The 20,000-nt window shown below is 44.5% G+C and overlaps 1 pseudogene across 1 annotated transcript in view; it reads right to left on the bottom strand.

The window, feature by feature from the left end:
• LOC145401345 (uncharacterized) overlaps positions 1-19,258 on the bottom strand; it is a 116,416-nt pseudogene extending 97,158 nt beyond the window's left edge. The window contains exon 1 of the transcript XR_013897576.1: positions 19,182-19,258. The product of XR_013897576.1 is annotated as an uncharacterized LOC145401345 (transcript). The remainder of the gene's footprint in view (positions 1-19,181) is intronic.
• Between the last annotated feature and the right edge of the window lie 742 nt (positions 19,259-20,000).

Here is a 20,000-nt window from a genome sequence, read left to right as displayed (position 1 = left end):
ATATATATTCCCGACAAAAACTCCAATTCCCTCCCTGCATAACAGAGAGCGTTCTCTTTCTTGCTGTTCATTTTCTTCCACTAATTCTTCTTCTTGGAGACATATTCAACTCCCTCAGTGCGATGACTTCTTCTTGTAGTATATTTTTGCCGCTGCCTGACGATTCTTCTTCACCTTCGGACACCACCATAATAGCGATGACATTAATGAAGGCAGTGTAACAACCCCCTATCCAAGAGTGTGTCATACGCTGTTAAAATCGTCAGGATATAAATTACCTCCTCGCGCCGAAGATGTTATTTCTTTACTCCACCAAAACCTCCCAACATTTCATGCCCAACTTCACAGGCTGTACTCCCCCATCCCCATCATCCAATGCTCAAGTCTTGCTATGGTTATATACCGTTTCCACTCTGATTCTCTGTACATCAGATCATGTCCATACTTTAACAGATACTGAAGACGACATATTGTTAACACTGTCATTACAAAGACGTCTCTATCATTTCATTCTTGCAATCTCGACATGCTTTTAATCAGCTCAGGAGAACAGTTATGAACTGGATGGGTGAGATATATACAGCCTTCAGAGGTCCCTTCAGTACAAGTGTTTTATTCTAAGCTAAGTAAATCATCAACCAGTTACAAGATTAGGCTATACAAAGAATGACGTCATCGTGGCCAAGGTGTTAAAAGTATGGTGGGGCCTTAATTACGTTCATATATAAACCTTGTCGGGAAAGTACAGTGGAAAAATATGTGTGTGGCGGAATATGAGGGGTTAATGCTGCACTTTACCTGCCCCAGTGGTTCATAAGGCTAATATGTGGCGTGGGGTGGGTGTAGGGAGAGGCATGGGGAGGAGAAGGGTGAGGAGAGGCGAGAGGATGAGGAAAGAAGAGAGATAGGAGAACGGGAAGGACGCGAAGGAAGAGAGAGAGAGAGAGAGAGAGAGAGAGATGGGGGGCGGAAATGGAGAGGTGAAAAAGAGAAGAAGGGAGGAAGGAGAAGGAGGATGAAGGGAGCGATAGGATAATGAAAAATGGAGAAGGTATATAGGGAAGAAGATAGAGGCAGAGGAGAGGGGGGGAAGGTGAAACGAGAAAAGGTGAAAATGTAAGGGGGGGGGAAAGGGAAATGAATAGGGGAGGAAAGAAAGCAGGGGGGGGGGGAAGGAACAGGGGAGGAGAAAGGGAGACGATCAATAGGGGAAGGAGGAGAAAAGGAGGGGAGTGAAAAGAAAGTGAAGGAAGGGGATGGGAAAAGATGGGATAGGATGGAAAGAAGAGGATAAGTGATGGTGTAGGGGCGGTGAGGGAGAAGGAAGAGAGGATGAGCAAGGGAAGTGATGGACTCAGGTGGGAGAGAGGAGACAGTAAATGAGAGTGGAAGGAAAGCCAGGGTACAAGACGGGAAAGGACAGGGAAGGTAATGGGTTGGGAGGGTGTCGATCTCTGAAGTCACCTTGTAAGTTCACCACAAAGTTTACCTATGCTGATTTACCCCCGGCTACGGAAATTATATACCTGGTGACTGGACTTCAGAAACTATCTCGATTTTAGCCTTAAACCTCCGGAGGCGATTATTTTGGGGGCTACCTTCAGACGGTTTAACTCGCTACTGGGAAATCTACTGAGGTCTGAGAGTAAATCTGTTCGTACTGTATATACCTGTCGATTGTTGTGTCTCGTGAGGGGTGAAGGATGCTCTCTCTCTCTCTCTCTCTCTCTCTCTCTCTCTCTCTCTCTCTGCCACACAACTCCTCCTTCAGTAACAGTTACACGACCGTCATTTTACATTTCTCTCCAACACACATCTTTCACACCGCTCTTGGTCTACCTCTCCTGCTTCCAACCACTCCTATCTTTCCATGATACACCACCCATCTATCATATAATACCTTACTCTCATACTTCATCCTTCAACCTTGTTCTTAGTCTACCATTCTTCTTCTTAACACACCACCCTTCCCACAACACACCACCCTCATCCAAACAGACAGCGATGCACATGCAGAGATAGCCGTCGCTGTTTACAATACGTACTGGTATCCCCCACAGTGCTGTTGTGTGTGTGTGTGTGTGTGTGTGTGTGTGTGTGTGTGTGTGTGTGTGTGTGTGTGTGTGTGTGTGTGTGTGTGTGTGTGAGAGAGAGAGAGACAGACAGAGATAGGTTGTAGACAGACAGGCAGTAGAGAGATAAATAAACCAATGAGACTGCTTCCACTATAAACGGTAAGGAGTGGAACAGTGATGAGGGAGTGGTGGAATGGGAGTCAGTATGTCCAGGCCTGGTCCCTCACTCCACATGCATTAACTGAGGTGACATGAACAACCCTACCCCTCCCCCAGAATTACCCTCCAACCCCACCACTCCACCCCACCCCTTCACTACCATTCCCCCACCACCTCACCTCACTACCACCCTCCTGCACCACCCCAGCCCTCCACCTCCACTCCCCAGGTACACTCCCCACTCCTACCCTCCACAGCACATCCCACCCCACCCCATTACACCCTCCCTCTCCAGACAACTAACTACACCTCCCCCCATCTCACCCCCCCGAGCACGTCTTACTTCCGCATCCCTCCCCCACCACATACGTAATACCTCTCCTCCCCCCGCCTCTCCATCCACCCCCCAATCCTACATAACTCCCTCTTACCCCTTCGCCTCTTAACACCTTTCAATAACCTGTTTCTACCTCTTCATCCACGCATTTCCTTTCCCCCTCACCCCTCACATTTCTACCCCCCATCCCTCACCCCCTAACATTTCTCTCTCCCCCAACACCTCCCTCTTCCACAAAGCACCTCCTTTTCTACCCTACCCTCTCCTCCCTCCTCCAACACTTTACCTCTCCCCCTCTTACTTTCCCTACTTAAACCCCTAATACCTTCCCCCTCCCCCTCCCTCCCTGAATCCCTTAGACCTTTCCCTCTGCCTACCTCCCCCAACCTCACATCTCCATCCCTCCCTGTCCCCACTACACCTCCCTCCCTCCCCACACACCAATCCTTCTCCTCCCCCCCTCCTCTCTCTCTCTCTCTCTCTCTCTCTCTCGTTACAAACATCAACTAATACCACACCTGCAGTTTGCCACATTGTTTTCACGTCAATTCAGTACGTGTTTTTTTGTGTCACTAACTCCACATAGTAATATATTTTTTCACGTCACTAATTCCTGTGATTTTTTCATGTAACTAATAACATGTATTATACTCCACGTTGTTAATTTGAATATGTAAGCTCTTCACGTCACATATTCCACCACGTAATTTTTTGCTCGTTACTGATTTCAAGAAGTAACTTATTTTTTCAGGTCACTCTTTCCAAAACTAGATTTGCTTCGAATTATCAATTCCAGTAAGCAATTTATTTTTAGACACAGCCTCTATCATAAACTTCACTGGCTTCTAATGGACTCTTAGTTTGAAAAAAAAAAATCTATATTCTGTAATAATTCAAAATGCAAGACATCACCAAACTGAAGTGGTTGACGAAAACTGCGAATTGGGTTTGGTCAAGTGGTGGGACTGCTCTCTCGCCTAGATGGTGTGGTGTGGTGTGGTGTGGTGTGGTGTGGTGTGGTGTGGTGTGGTGTGATGTGATGTGATGTGATGTGATGTGGTGTGATATGGTGTGGTGTGGTGTGGTGTACTAGGTTGTGGTGTATTGTGCTGTGCTGTGCTGTGCTGTACTGCGCTGTGATGTGATGTGTGATCTGGTCTGGTGTGATCTGACTTGACTAGATTTGATTTGATTTAATTTGGTTTGGTTTGGTTTGGTTTGAATTATTTCATTCGGATATGATTTGGTTTGATTTGATTTGGCTTGCCTTGGCCTGGCTTGGCGTGGCTTGGCTTGGTTTGATCTGATTTGCTGTGGTTAGGTTTGGTCTGGTCTGAGGGTGCGATTATCCTCTCGCCAGGGTTAGCTTGCATCGCCAGTGTCTAGTCTGGTCTGGCTTGGTATGCTTATTTTGATTAAATCTGGTGTGGTTTAATTTACCCTGGTCCGGCTTGGTTTACCCTGGCTTAGTTAGGCTTAGCTTGGTTTGACAGCAAGATCAGTTTTTCATTTCGCCTGGGTTTGCTGACATCACCAGCGTTTATAAATAACTTTCCCTACGTCAGTTACGAATGAACCAAAGTATTCATGTGTGTGAGTCTGGTGAATGGAATATCGCTTAAACAGTCTTAACAGATTTTGCACAAGAACCACCGACATATCATAAAAATACGCCGCTAATGCCATCACACTCGTCATGACTTCAGTACAAACGGTGTGTATTAGCGTCCAAGTGGTGATGTGTAAGAAAAAGTGTAGTGTCCCAGTTGCTATGGATGGGAACACTGTTGGGTCTTGAAAACGGTGTCAGACCCGTAAATAAATAAATAAAAACTAGATAAATAAATCAATAATTCCACGCATATTAACACTGACCTTTACTCCCACCTCAGCCTATACCCTTCAGACCAATGACGTCACCCCTAGTTTACTGAATGGATACAAAAATAATACGATTTTAATACACCAAGTAGTCTGGATTTCTATAATGTTTTGCAGATGATATACTGATTAGTGTATAATTAGTCGTATAATCTCACAGGACTTCTCGTGTAACCCGAATGAAGGAAAAGCTTAGTCCAGCATGCGATCGATATGCTATATAAACATCAGATATAACTACATCAAATCTCTTACCCCTACCTCACTCGTACCTCCTTAACCCTCACATGGTCAGGACAGGCCTACTATTCTATTCCAGCTAACGACAGACGATTCTGTTCTGCTGAGAAATATAGTAACACTGTCACCATTAACCCTCTGATGTTAGGAAAAACTCTGTTACCGTAGTTTATTCCAGCTCATGCTAGGCGCTTTTATTCAGTTAAGGGAAAGTCCTACGAGTCTTTTATTTTTTATATGACCACACCATTTTATTAAATTTTGGAGATCGACCTATTTTTGGCAGTGAAGGGATTAGATAAACAATTTCCATTAATCGTTTTACAACGATGACGCCTATGACAATATTTTTTCACTTTTGCTGACGATTTAAACCTATTTCGGCCTCAGTGAAGGGAACTGACATTTCCATTAACCGCTTCGGTACGATGTAATTCCAGTGTATTCATGCTATCGAAAAAACAAAAATAATCAGCTTAGGAGAGAGAACCCGAGGTGGAAAGGTGTAAAAACAACATCGATTTGATTCGTCATGTGATTTAAAAAAAAGAGTACAGTAGAGTTTCCATTTCTAAAGTGTTTTTCATACATGTAATCAATTTTATATTTTACACAGATTTTTTTGCACGACCTGATTGCATTTTCCCTCCACTTTTTTCACGCTCTCGTTTTTACTCTGACGCTTGAACCAATTCAGTTCTGTGTGTGTTACTTCCAATATTTTATGATGGTTTACGACCGTGCTACCAGGCTTTATGTTTGGTTCTGTGTGTGTGTGTGTGTGTGTGTGTGTGTGTGTGTGTGTGTGTGTGTGTGTGTGTGTGTGTGTGTGTGTGTGTGTGTGTGTGTGTGTGTGTGAGATTTAAAACCGACAGTTCACACAAAGCATAATCCTATAGAGAGAACATATTTTACTTCTGGCTGTACTGCAATCAGGGAGGACACTGCACCTGTATGAATCACTCTTCCCATTTTAGTGAACATACGCAGTCAACAGCCCCGTGCCAGCGATGAGTCCAGCTTTCCATATGTCTCCTTTTCATCTTCTCATCCTGTGTTCTTCCCACTGCTGTCACAAAAATATTTCCTGCAACACACTCTACAGCCACAACCAGCAGGGAAGTGTTGGTGAAGTTCTGATCGTGACAGTACAGTTGGTATCAATAATCCTTTTACATGGCTGGGGATCCGCACTACTGAAGCGGGATTACAACTTGTCCGACCCACTTGAATATTACAGGTGAACTACGCAGCACTTCATTTAGCTCTTACAATTTCGAGACACTGTATTATTATGCCCAGTATACTTTGACTGAAACTGTCATCTCTCCCTCTTGAATGCTGAACAGTAAGAAAAGATTAACACCTGACGATAGTGCTAGTCACGAAGGGGTACTATGAAATGGATGTAGAGCGGGAAACCTTAATCTGCCACTGAGAAAGGTGCTGCCAAAGCAAGAAAGTCTCTGCTAAGTTACGGTGGATGAACTATAGTGCCTGCAACTGAAATTCCCCGCCAGCTTAATAAAATACTTTGATGTCACCCAGAGCACAACCCCTAAGTAAAGGAAACAGCACGCCAAAGATTAATGAGTATGATCTTGAAAGTCAAAGGTCAAGGTTACGGTCACACACACGTGGCTGGGGTGTGGGTGGGGTGGTAAAGGAAGAGGTGGGTGGAGTGCAGTGGAGTGACGTGAGGTGGGGTGAGGCAGGGTGGTACAAAGATAAGAGGGGAGGGGTGAGGTGCTCGAATTTGCAAAGCCCTTTCATTTTCGATGAGTTTCATGGAGATCTCTGACTCCTTCCCCACGAAAGGCTTCCCTACTGATACAGGAAATCGTCTGGAAATGGTGCGATCATACAGAAAACACCTTACTGTAGTGACTTTTTTTTTAAGATGCTCTCTCTCCATTCCCCACGCATCCTTCTTTTTCCCACTGTATAACTAGAATCCTTTTTACCCCAGCGATATTTCCAAAACTATTTCCATTGTGTTTTCCATCAGTCTTGCACGTGTTCAGTCACTCGACCGTATTTATAACGCTTGCGTCGGGATTTGGGTTATCACTTTTATCCAGGACCATCAAGCGCCTTTTACTTTTAATTCATCTAAATCCTTTCCAATACCGCATACGCATACCGCATATATACTGGGTGTTTGTTTGTTTGTACCTCTATGACCCCCTTCCTAATTTTGTTCTTGCTATCATTTTATTTTATTCGGCGCAGGAGGAGACACCCGTGAATGAAGAGGTTAATAGTGACTATGTTTAATCCGTTCAAGTAAGTCATCTTTGTAAATTCCCGTAACCTCCTCACGATTTTGCTTAGCTTGGGATAGACTTTTCCAACTGGATGGGTTAGACAGTCTTCAGTAACCCCTACACTGCCAGACGTCCTTCCTCTGTGAAGTCAAATCGTCTGTTGGCAGCAAGACAAACTACAAAAATGTCACCTTATCTAAAAAAAAAAAAATCACGGTGAGGGGTCTCTTTAACACCTTTAATATGCTGACGACTTGCTGTTACTTTTTTACTCCTCCAAACGATTTCACTCAGCTAAGTATTTTTTTTTATTATTATTATTAACTGGAGGGGTTGGCATAGCTTCATTACTCCCTTCACCGCTAAAACACTCTGAATACACTGCCTAGTAGCACCATGAATACGTATATAAAGACGTCACACTATCGAAGGGGTTAAGCTGAGTAGTACTGTCTGGCGTAGGCATTATATAAAAATACACAAAAGGCGTCATCGAATATTTGGAGATAAGTGTCATCTTAACTTGCTATCCTTATCTAGTAACCAAGAAAACATGTATTTCACTGCGCATGAACTTTACCAATATAAATGTTATCCATATGAACATTATCCATTAAACGTTACTGGTACCCATATAAACGTTACTCATATAAACGTTACTCACATAAACGTTATCAATATACACGTTGCCTATATAAACGTTTACACATCACCCACATAAGCGCTGCAACAGAAACGTTACTCACAGCTTAGATAAAACGATACTCCTCTCTCTCTCTCTCTCTCTCGTACACTCGCTACTGCTAGGATCCACAAATAGTGAGGCAGGTCAAGGAGAGCTGACCTTTAGAGGAGTCTCCCTCTCTCCCTTCCTCCCCCCCCCTCTCTCTCTCTCTCTCTCTCTCTCTCTCTCTCTCATGCAAGGCGTCGCAAGAGGCAAGTCAGGCCAAGGAATTATGATCCTCAGAGGGGCTCCTTCCTCCATTATGCATGCTGAGTCACTCTGATTCTGACCTTTGACTTACATTCTTTATTCGGTACATTTGCATCAGTTGTGGTCTAGTGGCCAAAACGTCCCAGATGGAGTGACGGGCGTGAATATGTTCCAATCCCAAGAGGTGACTGGAGGATTTTATATCACGTAATGCCACCACAGGAAGCAGGATGGTCTACCCTTAAAAGTATTGGACTCAGGTAAGCCAGCCTCGGATCTCTACATGTCAAAGGAGGTATTATAAAGCTGGCTGTTGTTTTATTTTTCTTTGCTTCTTCTGCCATTACAGTTTCGCCTCCTTTTATTTTCTATTTATTTTTTTCTATAGCTATCTGTATTTCATCATGCACACTTGCAGACGAACATCGACACACTTCATTAGACAACCAGGCAGTGGGCAGTGACTTTCAAAACCCAGTGATGCAATCGTCGGAGTCCAACAGAATATTATGCAGGAATTTCATCACTGCTCGACTTAAAACTGAAGTGATATTACCTACTGAAGGCATCTGAACATCTATTTTTTAAAGGAGCTTCTCTCACAAATAGATAATATTGACGTCTACACCATCGACTCTGTGACGTCTTTTACTGAACTGGGTAATGAAGGTGATATCCAGGCCCTCCAGTTCAAATGGCTTCTCCGATGTAAAATCAGCACGAGTACGATGGAAAAAGACCTCACCAGATTGAAGGGGTTAGAGCAAACTTATATTTTTCAGGTATAACAGGAAAAAATCGCCCAAACCAAACCTACGATAACATGCTTAACCTAGAGATGAAAGCCTCATTCCTCCCATGCTCTCACCATGACAACTTTCTCTCTCTCTCTCTCTCTCTCTCTCTCCATTTGCCTCGACGTGTAACCTGATATTGTCCTGTGTATTCGCCTGTCAGGGGTAGGCAAAATCAGAAATATCAACAAAAAGGTGACGTATGGAAAACACGTAGGGGAAGGTGAACTCTATATAAAAAAAAAAAAAAAAAAAAAAAGGTACAGAAATTGCATACCAGCTAAAATGGCAACACGGGTACAGAAATAATATATATCGTATTAGTAAGAAAAATATTACATGTGTATAAAATGAACGGATATCAAAGTAAAGACTGATGACAAGTACCCGTATTGCAAAGAGATATTCGGTGTAGCCTACCAAAAAGGAAAATCACATGGACATAACAAGCAAATATAGCAGCGAGAGAAATGACGAGCGTGAAAAAAGGAAAGTTATATCACGCCAGGAGAAAATCATCACGTGTAAAAAAAAAAAAAATGGAATCTCAGTGAAAAGTGACTAGAGACATTCTGGTAAAGGAAATAAGAATAGCCTTCCGTATAAAGATGTACAGTACAATACCAAATGCATCTGAACATTACGAATAACACAGTAAATAAAATCCGACAAGTATACAGAGAGAGAGAGAGAGAGAGAGAGAGAGAGAGAGCAAATCCTTCTAACAATGTGAACTTGAGGGGCACTCAGGAGAGCGCATTTCTTCGACAAGGGCAACGTAATTTCCAACCATTCTTCATAATGGGTTAGATTTTCTCACCACTGATTAGGATTTCACGACAAGTGTTTTCCAGATCCAGAATCTGTAGTACGGTCTGCATCGGTCCCAAAAGTTAATCGATTGTTCCCTGGGACATGGGCTATCTACCCACCATATTTGGTCCAAAACTCTCTTTTGGTTTTTGAGTAATCCAGCTAACAGACAGACAAACAAATAAACATGGGTGAAAACATACTCTCCTTGCCGGAAAGAATGAAGTTTCTAACCTTGGGCGGCGGCAAGACTGGACACAAATGGCATGCGTCCTAGAGTGGAGTAGGCCAATATGAATTAAACATGAGCTCGAGTAGGTTACCGTACGCCCTATACGTAAACTTTACTTGACACAAACTGGGACACCTTCTTGAATCCCTTCGCTGTTGTGACGTCTTTTGTTGCTATAAGGTATTCTTCCCACCATACGATTTTCTTGAGCTTTGGAGAAATTACACGAACTGGAAAGGTTAATGGCTCCTTTAATCCAAGAGCCTCCTTTATCCCGAAGTATATATATCGGTTCCCTTAGTATCGATAAATTACACTGAAAAGACAACGCAGGACTGGAAGGACTAGCCTCATCATCACGAGGTCTCCCCTAAAGTGAATGTAATAGTCCAAAGCTTGCAGGATACAACCGAAAAAAAAAAAAAAAAGACATCGTACTGAAGGGCTAACCGTAAGCTTACTAAACACGTCTGCATTTCATGTATCACTACCATAGTATCTTTTATTGCACATTATGTTTTTCAACGTGTCCATCCTCCCTTTCAGTTCTGCCTCTGTCACAGTCGCGTTGCCTAAAAAATAATGCTCATTTCAGCTCATAAAAAATAAAGAAAAATAAAGCAGTCTGATCGTATGTTTCCCAACTGCTTCTGAGTTTGGCAACTTTTCCTTTTCCAGTAGAACCTAGACTTGGTTAAGTTTTGGTCATATTGAGAAGCACTATCATCCTCAGTGCTTACAGAGGAAGTGCTCTGTAAGGAGACTGCTTAGCCATCCGAAATACCAAGACCTGGTGGACTGATCGACTCTCTCGTTACAGCAAGTAGAGATGTTCGAGTGTCCAATGTGGTAAGGAAGCTGGGAGACACTGGGTCCTCTCCTTTAAACACCAGCCTCCTAACTAACCGCTACCCTGTCCCAGACCAGCGTGGTGAGGTACGGCTTGTCCTACCTAGTGGAGAGATCCGATCCTACACTGGAACAGCGCATAGAGAGATCACAACACCAGAGCCCTGTTGTCGCAGTAATGGCCTCCACTTATTATTACACACTGTTCTCTGGGATTGTGTTAGATTTAATATCCTGTACAATTGTCAACTACACTTTCGATAACACACTGACCTCCATGACGGCCTACTAACTAAGGATATAAGCTATGCCTGAACCGTAGTCGCGGCAGCGGTAACGTGGGAAGTAGTACGTAGCCTACAGTTATGGTTGCTGACGACTTAATACAATGGGAACTATAATTTAAGCTAGTTATCATATTCCACGATGACTGAAGGTTCTTAGATTATCCCTGAACCTACATTAAAGTGTCGTGACTTACAAAGCAGATTATAGACTCCCGATGCCCGATAGTCACGAAACTTGAGCTGAATTTCAACTGCGCCAGACAGCGGCTCGGGTTCAGCGAGGTATATTAGGTCTGCATTTCTCTCTATCCTCATTGCTATTTCATATGTATACTGTACACATCAAGCTGACTTAAACGACTTTGTAAACAGTGTCTGAATTTCCGTAAAGGAATTTATGCGGCCTTTCATTATAATGTGATCAATATAATTTAAAATTTATATAACATTAATGACCCACAGACGTGGAGTTACCATATGATGTTATATGAAACCTGTATGGTGCTACTACAACGTGTTACATAAACAACGGATAACTTCATTATCTTTGCCATATCTACTGTGAAAGATATTTTACAGTGAATATGATTATGATACTGAATGATTTCGATTCAGACATTCATCCACCCTTTGTGGTGTGGTAGGTAAAATGACTACCGGTACCCGAGTTTCAACACAGGGAAGGTAACTGCAGTAACCTCATTGTCCAGTGGCCTTGTATCCCGAGCCAAAAGGTGAAAAACTTGTCACAGACTCAAAGGCCTGAATTACGAACATGAGCACTGTTGCTAGTCGCCTCTCGGAGCCTTTACTTTTCTTTCTCTTCAATTTTTCCCTAAAGCGGGGTACAAATGAATGTAAAGCCACCTGACAAGGAAAGAAGAGTGACAGGCTAAACGGTTACAGGAAGGCTAAGAGAAATGGCAAGAGAGAGGTCAGACGCAGATAACAAGTGATACTGGCAGTTACATATTGGTCAGAGTCTATTATCTCGCTGAGGCGTACAGTTTTTATCTTGGATTAGTGTTTTTGCAGAGCTACACCTCTCTGAGGGGTATAGTGTTTGTTTTGGACTCGTGTGATTTTCCAAAGCAATACCTCCCTCAAGGGCACCGTTTTAATCATGGACCAGTATACCTTGCCGAGGGGTACGATGTTTACCTTGGACCAATATCTTTCCAGAGCTATTTCCCATGCTTTCACCGGAGTAAAATATGAATAATTAAGGCCACAACTCTTTCTGAGAACATTTACTCAAAAGCTTAATACATTAATACACTCCCAGATAAGTTAATATTTACTGGTTAATCCCTCACTACTCCTTCGTGATCCTCTTGTGGATGGTCAAGCATAGTAGCCCCACCTTCGTGTCCATAATGAGATACATGAAACATCTTTGCTCTGGGTATCTCTAGGCTACTTCTGTGAGGGTGTGGGGGTTATAATGAAGATAAATGAAAACGGCATACAGCTTTGCAAATATCACATCTCTGACTGTCATTGCAAAATACACATAGTTATATAAGGGTCGATGTTCGTGTCTGTCACGTCACCATTTTATGATAAGTGATCTGGAGTACTAATGCAGCTATGCAATTATCGATACTGCGTCCACCATTACCCCCATATCACAGAACAGTACACTCCGTAGCCAATAGGCTTAGGGTTGGTGATCTACTCCTTTCACTATAATCGTGCGTGTTGCTCCAGATTATTTTCTTAAAAATGAAAGTTACCTTGAACAAATATATCAACATCTGAATATCGAAGACATTATTATTATTTCCGTCATTATCAATTTCATAGCTAAACATGATAGGTTTGATTAGTGCTTTGATTAAGAGAAAAGGGGTAGTGTTACAGTTTGAAGTATTAATTTAATAATTTGTTATGACACATTCCGGTGACAGTCTCTCTCTCTCTCTCTCTCTCTCTCTCTCTCTCTCTCTCTCTCTCTCTCCCGCGGATTTTGAAAATTAAACATTACTTGGACTCTGGGCTACCGACTGCTGTTCTAAACCATTTCACTGGTCGTGTAATGATTTTTAGAGCCATATCGTCTTGGCCTGTGGTAGTGCGTCCTCAAGGACATGTTGGTATGGTATTATGGCAGTCAGGTCATGTCACTGTAGTGTTGTGGCAGTCAGAGTGAGTCAATATAATGTTGTGGCAGTCAGATTTTTTCAGTATAATGTAGCAGTCATGTCATGTTAGTATTCTGTTGTGGAACTCAGGTCATCTCAGTATTTTATTGTGGCAGGCAGGTCATGTAAGTACGGTGTGGAGCCGTCAGATCAGTACAGTGCTGCAGGAGTCAGGTCGTCTGTTTATGGCAGTCGTCATGTCTGCTTAATGTGACAGTAAGGTCAAATCAGAGTACGGCTGTCAGGTCACATCCCTTTATGGTCATGAATGTGTAGTGTTGGGGGATTCACGTCATGCCATTAAAGTGTTGTGAGAGCCAGGTCATAGTATACTGTAGTGTTGTGGGTGGCAGGTCATGTCAGTACAGTGCTGTGGGTGCCAGGTCATGTCAGTATAGCGCTGTGGGTGGCAGGTCATGTCAGTACAGTGCTGTGGGTGCCAGGTCATGTCAGTATAGCGCTGTGGGTGGCAGGTCATGTCAGTGTAGTGATCTGGGAGCCAAAGCACCCACATTAGAGCGGTAATGTTGTCGTAACCAGTGGCCTTATTGGCGCTTGTGACATTACATACCACACCGCACCACACTCACCACACCGCACCACTCACCACAATGCACCACACTCACCACACCGCACCACTCACCACAATGCACCACACTCACCACACCGCACACACCGCACCACACTCATCACAATGTACGACACCGCACCACGCTCACCACACCCACCACAAAGCACCACACTCACCACAACGCACCACCACAACGCACTACACCACACCACAACGCACCACACTACCACAACACACCACCACAACGCACTACAACACACCACAACGCACCACACTCACCACAACGCACCACATTCACTCACTATATCACACTCAATTCGCCACACTCACTCATTGCACCACACTTACCCATTTCACCACACCCACTCATTTCACCACAATCACTCAATTCACCACATTCACTTAATACACCACACTCACTCACTCACTGCACCACACTCACTCACTGCACCACAGTCAAGACTAAACCTGGAAAATTTAACATTTGCTCAAGGTTACCCATTCATCAACGTGTGAGTACAGTCATTAACAGTCTGACCTTAGTCCTTAAACAATGACCCTTCCCAAAACGCCAAAACACAGCCAAGCGTAGGTCTTATATTGGTTTTACTGTAGCTCGAATAGTTTAAGACATAACAGTCTCATTATGCGCTCGAACATTATGAAAAGAGAGAGAACACACTGTTTACTCCACGCCGTACCACTACTAGACACCTTTAGCTGGTAGAAGTCTTTACTGATCACTCACAAGACCCACCGACATGTCATAAAACTACCCCAGCACTTGTCCTGAATGACATAACCCCAGCATGTTATTAGCCGTGACGGTAGATATTTGTGCCAAAGTAGTGACGTGAAGGTGTAAGACACGTGAGAACGCTGCTGACCTCCAGAGAATGCACTGCCTGTGTCCAAAGTCGGAAACAAAATGTATACGAATATCACCGCCAATCTTGATACTGTGATGATTAAATATTGGTTATGACAAGTATGAAGTTACTACAGTAACAAGTCTCTCTCTCTCTCTCTCTCTCTCTCTCTCTCTCTCTCTCTCTCTCTCTCTCTCTCTCTCTATGTATATATATATTTGCCCAAGGATGAGATGTTGATGCAGCCAGCCAGATCACAAGGGCACAATCATGGCTGGTCGACAGTGCCATCAGGTGTCGGGTTCCCACAGCCTCCTCGCTTTCTCTTACTACCAGTAAGTCCATGGGTGTCTACGTGATTTTCCTCCAGCCTTCATCAAGTCGCTCACGCTATATACAGGAAAAAAAAAAAGTTATTTTCTGGCGCCTGAGATATGTCCAGTGGTCGTTATGAAAGGGTAATCGGCCCGCTAGGCGCACTGCTCAGAATTTCCTGCTGGGAACTGAGCTGGCTTTCATTAATCCTTTGTCCTCCAAGCCGAATTTAATCACCTGGGCGTAGTGGCAACAAACTAGAAAACACGCTATCGTACTGAAAGGGATAATGGAGACTAATTCTAGGCCATTCACCGCAAGAGGTTTTCACTAAGCTAAACATAATTTTGTAGGGTAATTAGAACAAATTCAAAAGGACGTAATCGCACTGGAAAGATTAATATTGCCCACTAACGCTGGGTTCTTCTAATTAATACCCTTAGTATGCTTTGTACACTTGGCGCGTGCGTACACACACACACACGGGTGTTTTTTTTCACAAACGAGTACAGACAACAATGCACTGAGCGACTGGGCCTGCTTGGCTGACCCAAGTGTTTGACCGTCTGTCAGATCTGGTCAGACCTAACCAATTTCTCTTTCCAAATCTGATTCCTCTAATTAACCGAGTTAGATCCGAGCCAACCTAACCTTTTTAACTTAACCAATTCTGACCCACTGTAACAAGCCTGACCACATGCGACCTATCCTGACCAAATTGAATGACCTGGACGGCGAATCCGAGTGATGGCACTTCAGTATACACAGCTGGAGAGTTTCATGTCTTTGCCGCAGTTCTTTGTTATTGGGGGATTGAGTGTTCGGACGAAATATTAAAGGAATTGAGCATACATATATATCAGAATCATTAACTTACTACCATCCCTATCACGACAACTCCTACAACAACATCAACAACTAAGCTACTACTACTGCTATACTGCTGCTGTTGTTGTTATGACCGATCACCACATCAACCACAGTATCACCACAAACAATAATATCAGTCTCATTTACACCATCAGCACGACCACCATCACATCCACCTCCAACACCACCACCATCACCCAAACCACCATCCCACCACAACCACGATTATCACCATCAACACAAACTGAATCACCCTCACCACCACTATCACCATCATTATCTGTTTTACTGCCATCACCATTGCCAGTATCACCACCATCATTATCACCAACAACAATACCACCACCATCTTCATCATCACTACCAACATCGCCACCATTATCACCACTATATTATCACCACCAATATCATCACCACCACCAACATTACCACCACTATTATCACCATCTACATCATTACCAATATCATCACTCCCAGTATCACCACCACCATCTCCAACAATATCACTACTAATATTATCATCACTAATATTACAACCACCATCAATACACCATCACCAGTATCACCATCACCAACAACAGTATCACCATCAATATCATCACACCAATATCACCATCAGCATCACAACGAATACCACCAACGTCATCACTACCACACACATCACACCACCACCACCACCAAAATCACCACCATCACCAGTATCACCACCATCATCAATATCATCACCACTGCCACTATCAACATCACCACAAATATCACCACCACTTGCATCATCACCACTACTACCATCATCAATATCATCACCACTGCCACTATCAACATCACCACAAATATCACCACCACTTGCATCATCACCACTACTAATATCATCATCACCAGTATCATCGCCACCAATATCACAACCATCACCAACACCATCAGCATCACCACCACAATCACAAGTTTCATTATCACCACCACCCCCGGTTTCATCACCACTACTAAAATCACCACCACCATCACCATCATCACTATCACCACACCAGTTTCTCCAGTAACATCACGACTACCAGTCCAATCAAAACATCACTTTTATCATCATCACTACTTATATCAACACCATGATCAATGTCATCACCACCATCACCACTTATTATCACCATCACCACCACTATCACCACCATCAGATTTACACCCCATCAGTATCACTATCATCACCAGTATCACGGCTATTACTATGCCACCACTAAACATCACTATTACTATCACACCATTACCACCATGACTATCACAAAATTTTCACCATAACACTATCACCACCACAGTTCTTAACACCTCCAGCAGCACCACAGCCAATCCACATCACCACAATCACTATCACCACCATGACCAATATCACCACTACTGTCACTAGGCCTTTCATCATACCACATCACACCACCACACGACACCATATCAAACAGCATCACCACTAATTGCTAGCACAGTCACCATTACCACCAAATAATAGCACCACATCCACTAGCACCACCACAACAACCACCACTATTACCACCATCACAACAACCACCACCATCACCACTATTACCACCATCACCACAACCACCACTATCACCACCATCACCACTATTACCACCATCACCACAATCACCACTATTACCACCATCACCACTATTACCACCATCACCACAATCACCACTATTACCACCATCACCACTATTACCATCACCACAACCACCACCATCACCACTATTACCACCATCACCACAACCACCACCATCACCATTATCACCACCATCACCACTATTACCACCATCACCACTATTACCACCATCACCACTATTACCAGTATCACCACTATCACCACTACTACCACCATCACCACCACAGCTTCTACTACCACTACAACTACTACTGTCATCAACACCTTTACAACCACAATTACTGTCACCACCACGTTGCACCACACCACACCACACTTCACTACCACAACCAACTCACTTTTACCACCACTAATATCACTAGTCCAACTGAGAAATGTCTAGTAACTGAGCAGCAGGTGGTGTGGTGTGGTGTGGTGTATCGTAGTGTAGTGAGGTGTGATGGTGTGTGGCGTTTAAGTGTGGTGTTTTGTAAGTATGGTGTGGTATGGCTGGGTATAAGTGTGGTGCAGCCTAAATGCTGTTTGATATGTGTAAATGTGATGCACTATGGTGAAATGTAGTGTAGTGTTGTATGGTGTGATGTGTAAATGTGGTGTGGTGTGGTGAGATAAGTAAATGTGGTATAGTGTAGTGTAGTGTGGTATGGTAAGGTAGAATGTAGTGATGTGGTGTGTGAAGTGGTGTGGTGTAACGTAGTGCACAGTGTCGTGTGGTGTGCTTTGATGCAGTGAAACGTAAAATGGTATGGTACGGTATGGTGTGGTATGGTGTAGTGTGGTTTGGTGTGATCTGGCGTAGTGTAATGTGGTATGGTACGGTGTGGTGCGTAGTGCTGAGATATGGTATGGCGTGGTGGGTATTGTGTAATATGATGTGGTACGATGTGGTATGGTACGGCACACTACGGTATGTCATGAAGTGGTATGTGATAGTACAGTGCAGTGTGGTGTGGTATGGTATGGTGAGGTATGATGTAGTGTAGTGTAGTGTCACTATACTGTGCTGCGGTTGTGTGACCATCACTTGCACAGCCACTCACACACCACCCTCTCTCCTTCAATCCCAGGCTCCCGTCCCGCTGTGTCACGAGCAAGGCATCACTCACCTCATTCATCCTTCATAAAAATTCCTGCATTTTTCCAGGTGACAAAAATGGTGGCATATGAGAAATGTGTGGCTGTGTGTGACTTGGAGAACGCACAGCGGGACGTTATGTTTATTGATTCTGTGCGTTCAGCGTGTAATTTGTGCGTCAGATACCCGGGAGTCCGGGTTCTCTGTCCCCCTCACCACCACCTGTGTGGACTTACACAGTCGCAGAAACATTTTGCAAACACATATAAATATTCAATTGATCATTTCATTGTCATTTTCTGGACCTCAAGGTTCACAATAAATTTTCATTTATTAATCACAACTTTCTTTTCTTTTTATGAATTGTGCGTTTTTGTGGAACCTGGTGTGATAATAGGTTAGTGTGGTGTGGTGTGGTAAGGTGTGGTGGCACAACCACAGACCAGAGGGACCATCGGTGCTGCCACCATTGTGGCTCCTCAAACCACTGGTGCAAGGTGGCACTCAGCACAGGTGAACCTTCACTGCCTTTGTCTCACCAAGCTCCATCACTCATTATAATCACCCACACAAGCTTTTCAGGCTCACGGATGGGAAAATTCCATTGTGTTGGTGCGAGGTGGCGGAGTGGCATGATGGAGCCTCGCCCCCCCGCTGTAGCTACGCCACCCAGGCCTCCTCCAAGCCTGCCCTGCCTCCCTCCAGCTGCCGGAGTGAAGGCAGGAGGCTGGAGGGGACGTGTGCCGCCATCCAGGCCTGGCGTGCTGGAGGATGTGTGAGGGCGGCGCGGCCTCCCTCCACAAAGACAGGGGCCACAAAGCACTTACCTCTGCGAGCGGTCAGCCACGTCCAGTAGATAGGACATGAATTCTCCGTCGTTTCCTAAACCGATTCGACGCTTCATGTTGGAAATAAGTCCAGTAAAGCGAGCGTGAGGTGTGGTGTTAGGGTGTAGCGGGTGTGCTGGGCGCGGGTCTCGGCAGCCCAGCTGGGCATCACACTGGCACCATCGTCACTGGCCCGGCCCCCGCCTGCTCCTCCTGCTCCTTCGTGGTGTCGGCGCACCCGGGGCCGCCAACTGCCTGGCTATTGATCACCTGACCGTCCCGACGCGCGCACCGCCGCCCCGCTCCCGCTCCCGCTGCCCGCACCACCTCCAACCACCCGCCACCGCTGCTACCGCCTTGCCTCACCTGCCCTCACAGTTTCACCTCTACACCACCCACCCCATACCTATCTACACTTCATTAATACATAAACTGAAACTTCATGTGATTCAAATAAAGTTAACCAGAATCTACTAAAACAAAATCCCCAGGACAACCACGAGCCTGCACTGATTTGGTCACCTCTCTCGAATGGACTCCTTTACTTCTACTATTATTAAGCACACTGCGATGCCAGGCGATTTAATTTATGAACGCGGCTGAGGTAATAGGTAGTGACCCTAGCCGAGTCCTGCCGACATGGTACAGGTGAAGTACAGTGGTCTCTGGCATAAGTGAGGTGACGCCTCGGGTATAATTAATCGCAACCAGGTTTGGGTCCAACCTGATGACAGTGGCAGCGGCTGGTGGCGGCCAGTGGTCCACCGCCGCCTGGCCACTGCCACCTGCTCCCTCCACCCGCCACCCTCCACCATCCAC

Source organism: Coenobita brevimanus, chromosome 55 (assembly GCF_032717465.1).
Source record: "Coenobita brevimanus isolate Jiangsu-jjx chromosome 55, ASM3271746v2, whole genome shotgun sequence".
NCBI lineage: Eukaryota > Metazoa > Arthropoda > Malacostraca > Decapoda > Coenobitidae > Coenobita > Coenobita brevimanus.
Note: the sequence above shows the minus strand (reverse complement) of the source record. Positions and strands in the feature narration are given on the sequence as shown.